Here is a 7,766-nt window from a genome sequence, read left to right as displayed (position 1 = left end):
TTTCATCATCCTAGTTTCTCACTTCTACAAAAAAAAAAAAAAAAAAGAAAAGAAAAAGCCTCATATGGTCTACGTGGACACTGTGCAAGCAATGTTAAATACCTGGTATGCAAAGCACATTGTTGTTTATAGCTTTATGCAAGAAGCAAATAAATAAAACATGGCACCATAAATGTCCTCATTTCTTGAACAATATTGATTTCAGGTGTACTTGGTGGCAGAAAAAAAAGTTTATATTTTCTGTTGTTTCTTAAATCATATCTTATTCTTCTCTCTTTTTTATCAAAGATATCTGATAATAAAGATATCAGGCAAATGATATCTCTCCTTGTCTCTCTTATTCTCTCCTTCCCCACCTCCATTCTCATACACAGACACACATGATTTTGAATTCTGAATATTCAAAATCCATGGTTTAGCTAAGGTAATCTATTACTAAACATTGAGGCATTGCAAAATTGTTGCTTAATTTCATTTTTGGGGGTCACTCCTAAATAATACATACAAGTAATATTCCTGCTGTCCCAAATAGCAGCACTGTAGACAGATACAATGTTTTAAATATGGTTGCCACATATGGAATCTACTTTATTTTCATTTTGTAGGCTAAAATATTATATATATTCCACAATTATATCACTGATGACATAATTACTGATTATGCCAGCCCTTCCTAACTCCAACAAAGCTTTTGTATGCATACTGAACAGTAGAACATTGGGTTACAGTAGGGTATTCCGTTAACAAATATTTATTAAGCAGTAACATGTGTCAAGCATACTTCTAGTTACTGGAATTCAGCAGTAGCCAAAGCACTAAAAAAAAATCCTTGTCCTAATAGAACTTAATTCTGAGCTTTTAACAGGTGTAACTCCTCCCCTCATTCTTCTTTTGTATGAGGATAGTTCAGACGATGAATCTTTAATTATAAAGTTGAAGAAACCCCCTCCAGATGCAGAGTTAAAGGAAACAATAAAGAAATTACTGGCCAGTGCTCCAACACTGGAAGAAGTCACAATGAAACACACGTGCAAAAAGGTCTATGAAAATTATCCTGCTTATGACTTAGCTGAAAGAAAAGATTTCATAAGAACAACTGTAAAAGAGTTAATTTCTTTTTTTCTTTTTCTTTTTTCTTTTTTTTTTTTTTTTTTGAGATGGAGTTTTGCTCTTGTTACCCAGGCTGGAGTGCAATGGCGCTATCTTGGCTCACCACAACCTCCGCCTCCTGGGTTCAGGCAATTCTCCTGCCTCAGCCTCCTGAGTAGCTGGGATTACAGGCACGCGCCACCATGCCCAGCTAATTTTTGTATTTTTAGTAGAGATGGGGTTTCACCATGTTGACCAGAATGGTCTCGATCTCTTGACCTCGTGATCCACCCGCCTCAACCTCCCAAAGTGCTGGGATTACAGGCTTGAGCCACTGTGCCCGGCCCACATTTTACTTCTTATGTGGCTTCTTTACATTTTAAGGTCAAAGGAGTATTTCACTGAACTCCTTGTGTATTTGTTAATATTTGTTTTAAAGTGGAAGAACTAAAGACTCATTCTTATTTTATTTTTTCACTACTATACTGTACTTTAGAAAAACAAAGATGCATCTTTATTGATATTTATGCTGCCAAACAATACAAACTTTTCCTTTTATGGTCCTATGGCCACTCTTGCTGCTCCTATCCCCAGTACCTCTATGCACATCAAGACATTTATATTTTTATAAGCCCAGAGAATGCTTTCCTCTTTGTATCACTTTTGCCTATAATGCCTCTGTTTCAACATATCTCATCCTGGCACTATTGAGAATTTGGGCCAGATAATTATTTTTTTTTTCTGGTAGGTGGGAGGAAAGGCTCTCTTGGGCATTGTGGGGTGTTCAGCAGCATCCCTGGGCTCTACAGACCACATGCCAGTAGCATCCCTACTTACTCACATGTGACAATCAAAAATATCCCTAAACATTGCTCAATCTCTTCTAAAGTGCCAATTGAATCACTGCTTTAATCTAACAATGACTTCAATTGGCAACAATTATTCATTCTTCAAGATATACCTTAAATATACATCCTTTGAAGTCCCTGTTCATCCTTAAGTTACAAATGAAGACTCTAGGCTTTGTGATTTCCATGTAAACATTTCTGCTTTTCCTTATGTCTCTTATTTCACTTATTTACTTTTTGTTATCTGTACCAGATTACAAGTACCTCAAGAGAAATAAATAATTTTCTCATTTATTTTGTATTTCCAGAGTATGGCACCAAAGCCAGTAAATATTTATTAACCAAATGCATGAAAGAAAACAAATGAATGGGATTTAAACATAGAGATTGATTAGATATTAAAAAAACCCTGTAAATATATTGATATCCAAGTTCATGACTATACTATTTTTAGAAAGAAAATAATATAAAACTGTAAAGTTCTCTACACATGAAAGCAATTATAATTTACCTACTAATAACTCACTCTTGGACCATTTGTTATGGAACCAAAAAATTCACTCAGTTTCCATTTGTACTATTTCTGAAAGAAAGACTTCAAGTTTTCAGGCTATAGGAGGCACTATAATCATCTGTGGAAGCACTTAAGCTGCCTTATGATCTTTCTCTCTGTGGGTATGTGTGGGTGACGGAAATGGCCATTGTAGTTATTATGGAGGCCTGTTGCTATTATTGTAAGAAATGATAATAAGGTTAGAAGTATCCATCTGAACAGCAAATATGTTCTAGTATAACTACTAGTTACATTGGCTATTAATAAAATTTGTTTCTGTAATATAACTTTTACAAGAATAATAATTATTTTGCACTGTGTTTCCATCAAGCGTACAAGACAAATATGAAACATCGACTGATAAAACCTAATTTCAAATGTTTTTCTCCTCAAATGAATGTGGAAACTAGAGTTGTAATTATAAATTGCTTGTACCTATGAAAGCTCTTATTTCTAATCTTATATATTTCCTATAATCCATACAATCATTTGAAGATTTGGGTGTTTCAAACATATATCCCTATAGTACTTTCTATCTTTTACCAATGCTTTTCATTTTCATAAAGCAACATTTTAGTAATAACTTACAAAGGTTTTCTTTCTTAAACAGCAAGTCAAATGACTCAATTCTATTTCTAAACAGTATTATTTTATGAGAAAATTACTATCATTCTCTCAAATTTTAAAAATTATAATCTTTTTTTTGGTTCAGCCTTTTAAGGAAAGCTTCTATAATTGGCTTATTTTCAAAGAATATAAAATATGTATTCATTAAGATGTCAATTAAATTTCAGAAATAATTTTGAAAGTGAAAAACAGAACAAGCAAGAATTTTGAAAAATGTAATTAGAAACAAAGGCTCTAGTTGTTGCTGAATGAAATGTCAAGCTAAATTCCCAAAGATGGCAAGTGGTTTAAATATTGAATTATGTATAAAACTTGCTAAAGAATAAATATGTACATAACTCATGATGAATAACACTATTCAGAATTTAAACTTTATTCAAAGAAACTTCTATAATTAGTTTGAACTTTCCCTAATGATGACTTCATGGAAACTATTAAAGTGAGTTTGCTGGCCATTGTTTCTAATAATATCACTTAGTCAAAAGGAAACAAAAACATATTTTGAGAAATTTTGAAAGCTCAATTTTTTTAACAAAAGAGCTGTATTAATATACTTTTCAGAGGCGGGTATGTTAGTGAGGTATTTTCTGGTTTGAAGCTGTGGAGTGAGATCCAGCAGGTGGCGTTTAGGCTTATCGGTCAATTGGTAGACTCTGGCTTGGTTGCGTGGCTCCTCTGTGAATCCCCACAGTTGCATCTGCGTTCCCTCTCAATGCTCTGAAAGTGTGCGTTCCTCTCCACCTTGAGTGCTGGCTGTAGATCCTGGCTTGGCACTACTGGGCTGCCCAGTGCAGCTCTGGGCGATCTCAGAGGTTGTGTTCCTTCTCCAAACTGGAAGCAGCAGAGGAAGGGATCTTAGTAGTGGCTGTGGCCAAAGGTCCTTGGCTTGTCTCCTGGGGGCTCCACCACAGAGAGATGCAGGTCAGCAATTGCTCAGTGTAATCAGCACAGGATGGAGGGTCTGCTGTGAGCACAAGCCAGGGTTTCCCTGACTGGTTACTAGTGGGTGATTTGGGTGGGACTGGCCTCCTCTCCTAGGGTCCACTGCAGCTTGTTGGAAGTACGGATAAGGCCCCTCGGGTCTTTGCTCCTTTGTTAGTCTGAGGGTGGCAAGGGCAGTTTCACTGAAGAGGCAGTGACAAAGAGGCTTTCAGTTGCCCCTGAGGGCTCTGTCCAGGGAGTTGCCAAGTTACTGCTGGTTTGGTAGCCCTGGAGGGGGTAGCTGGGCCCCAAGCTCTCGAGGAACTGCCCTGGGAGAAGATATGGGAATGGGCACGCAGGTAAGAGTCTGGCCACTTTTTCCGTAGATCTATTGTGGTAAGCTACCCTAGTCCCCCATTCCCTAGTCACCTTGGATTTTCCAGAACCTGGAGGTGTCACCAGTGGAGACTATGAAACAGCAAAATGGTAGCCTGTCCCTCCCTCTGGGAGCTTTGTTCCAGGGATGTATGGTCCTGTTGCTGGCTGAAAGGCACCTGTAGGAGGTAGCTGGAGACGTCAGTTGAGAGGTCCCACCCAGTGAGGAGGAGCAGGGTGAGGGACCTACTTAAGAAAGCAGTCTGGCCAGGATTTGGTTCAGCAACTGTTCTGTGCTGGGAGTCCACTTCAGTCTCCGGTCACCTTAGACTCTCTAAGGGCCAAAGGGTGGAATGACTTAGTTGCTGAAATAGCAGAGATGGTGGCCCACCCATCCCTCTAAGAGCTCTGTCCCAAGGAGGTTACAAATCTCTGTTGGCTGGAGAACACCAATGGGGGTGACTGAAGGCTCCAGTTGGAAGATCCTGCCCAATGCAGAGGAATGGGACCTGCTTAAAGAATCAGTATGGCTACGTTTTGGCAGAACAGCTGTGCTGAGAGATCCTTTCTACCCAACCAACTCCTCACCCCATCAACCCTGTGGGCTCAGACTCTCCAGTGGCAAAAGGATAAAATGGCTAAGTCTTCTAAACAGCAAAGATGGCCTGCCCTTCCTTCTGGAGGTTCTGTCCCAGGGTAAATTCAACTCTGTCAGCTGGAGAACTAGCATCTGTAAGGAACTTAAACAAATTTCCAAGATAAATACAAACAACCTCTGTAAGGAATTAAACAAATTTCCAAGATAAAAACAAACAACCCCATTAAAAAGTGGACAAAAAACTTTTCAATAGTTGATAAACTTTTCAAAAGAAGACATACACAGCCAAGAAGCACATGAAAGAAAGATCAATATCCCTGATCATTAGAGAATGCAAATAAAACGCACAATGAGATACCATCTCACACCCGACTGAATGGCTATTACTAAAAAGTCAAAAAAGTAACAGAACCTGGCAAGGTTGCATAGAAAAGGGAATGATTATACATGAGCATTAGGAGTGTAAATTAGTTCAACCATTGTGGAAAGCAGTGTGGTGATTCCTCAAAGAGCTGAAAAACAGAACTACAATTCAAGGGAGCAGTTCCATTACTGGGTGGATATCCAAAGAAATATGATTTTTTTTACCATAAAGACACATGAATGCATATGTTAATTGCAGTACTATTCACAAAAACAAAGATATGAAATCAATCTAGGTGCCCATCAATGATGGATTAAATAAATCAAATGTGATACATGTATAACATGGAACACTATGCAGCCATAAAAAAGAAGACCATATCTTTTGCAGGAAACAGAGCTGGAAGCCATCATTCTTACTGAACTAACACAGAAACAGAAAACCAAATTCCACATGTTCTCAATTATAAATGAGAGCTAATTGTGAGAACTTATGAACACAAAGAAGGAAACAACAGACACTGGGATCTGCTTGAAGATGGAGAAGGGAAGGAGGGAGAAGGGGAGGAGGAGGAGGGGGATGAGTAGAAAAGATAACTATTAGGAACTGGGCTTAATACCTGGGTGATGAAATAGTGTGTGCAACCAACTCCTGTGACATGTGTTTACCTGTATCAGAAACCTTTACCTCCAAACCTAAAATATATATATATATATATGTATATGTATATGTATATGTATATATATATCTGTATATGTGTATATAGATATACTGAATGCAGTCTCTACTTCTAAATAATATTATATATTATTACATACACCTATATAATATTTAATATATTATATATTTTTTGTCCTAATTTAATAAGGGTAAGACAAGTACAAGAGAATATACACTCAAAAATACTCACTTTGCAAAGTTATCAAACCATGAATCAACTGTTAATCTGTTCTTAGAAAAACAGGAGGAAAATATTCTTCAGCAAGTTGAAGACTTAGTGATCTCATTCTATAATTTATTTTGTATATATACATTTTTGCATTATATAAGTGTAATGAGAGTTAGAGTTAATCAAGGTCTAGGTGCCATTATCCTAAAATAGCAAGACTTCTGAATGGAAAAGTAAGAAAATGCCATATTTTATGCATAGAAATTATCATAGACCCAAAGCTAATATGAAGTAAAATGGAGTTAATATGAAATCATCAGTATTATTTTATTGTGAAAACTGGTCTAGAGCAATCTTCTGCACCTGAAGCTAAAAGGTCCTAATTCCTATGAATTATATGTGTAGAAAGCCAAACATAGGCAATAAGAACCATATTACACTGTGCCATCAGTACTCCCCCCACTTTGCCCTAATGTATAACAATATGTCTTTGCCTACAATACCTGAAAAATAAAACTATTCATGCAAAGAGACAGATTGATTCAATATAAAATCAGTTCCAATTGTTATCTGATGTTAGAATGAATGAAAATAGCAATTTTACAGTGTTCTACATGAAAGATCCAATAACAGTCAGTAGATGATATACAAAAGCATATTTTAAACATAAGATGTAATCTCTAACATTTAGAATTGTCCAACAATGTAAAAAATTGCTTTTCCATCTCTGGATTTGAGACATTTGGAAATGGAATTTGTACAGAAAATAGATAATGCATTAAATTTCTCCAAGATCCTTAACAACTTAAGATTATTTGAGCATGAATGTTTTTCTTTTCAGAAAGAGGACAACAAGTAGCACAAATTTTGTGTAATTTGGTATCCAGTTTCAGGGACAACTAAAACCACTCATCTTTGCTATACTCTAGTTCCAGCAAATGGCAATTACCAAAGGAAAAAAAAGAGATTTTAACTGGAACTAAATATCCTAGTTGGCTAAGAGAGCTTCTGGTCATCTATTGAATGAAACTTTAAAAATGAAAGTTTTATCATATTATTTGGAAGTATATATACATATATATCATACATACACATATATATTATATGTATATAAGTATATATATGTATGTATAATATATATAGACAACCCCATTAAAAAGTGGACAAAGAACTTTTCAATAGTTGATAAACTTTTCAAAAGAAGACATACACAGCCAAGAAGCACATGAAAGAAAGATCAATATCACTGATCATTAGAGAATGCAAATAAAACCCACAATGAGATACCATCTCACACCCGACTGAATGGCTATTACTAAAAAGTCAAAAAAGTAACAGAACCTGGCAAGGTTGCATAGAAAAGGGAATGATTATACATGGGCATTAGGAGTGTAATCCTCCCAAAGTGCTGGGATTACAGGTTTGAGCCACTGCGCCTGGCCAGTTTCTTCATTTCTAACTCTGCTTAGATGATATAGATGATGATGGTCTGTGGAGCCAGA

This window comes from Callithrix jacchus, chromosome 1 (assembly GCF_049354715.1).
Source record: "Callithrix jacchus isolate 240 chromosome 1, calJac240_pri, whole genome shotgun sequence".
NCBI classification, from domain to species: Eukaryota; Metazoa; Chordata; class Mammalia; order Primates; family Cebidae; genus Callithrix; species Callithrix jacchus.
This window is presented reverse-complemented; position numbering follows the sequence as displayed.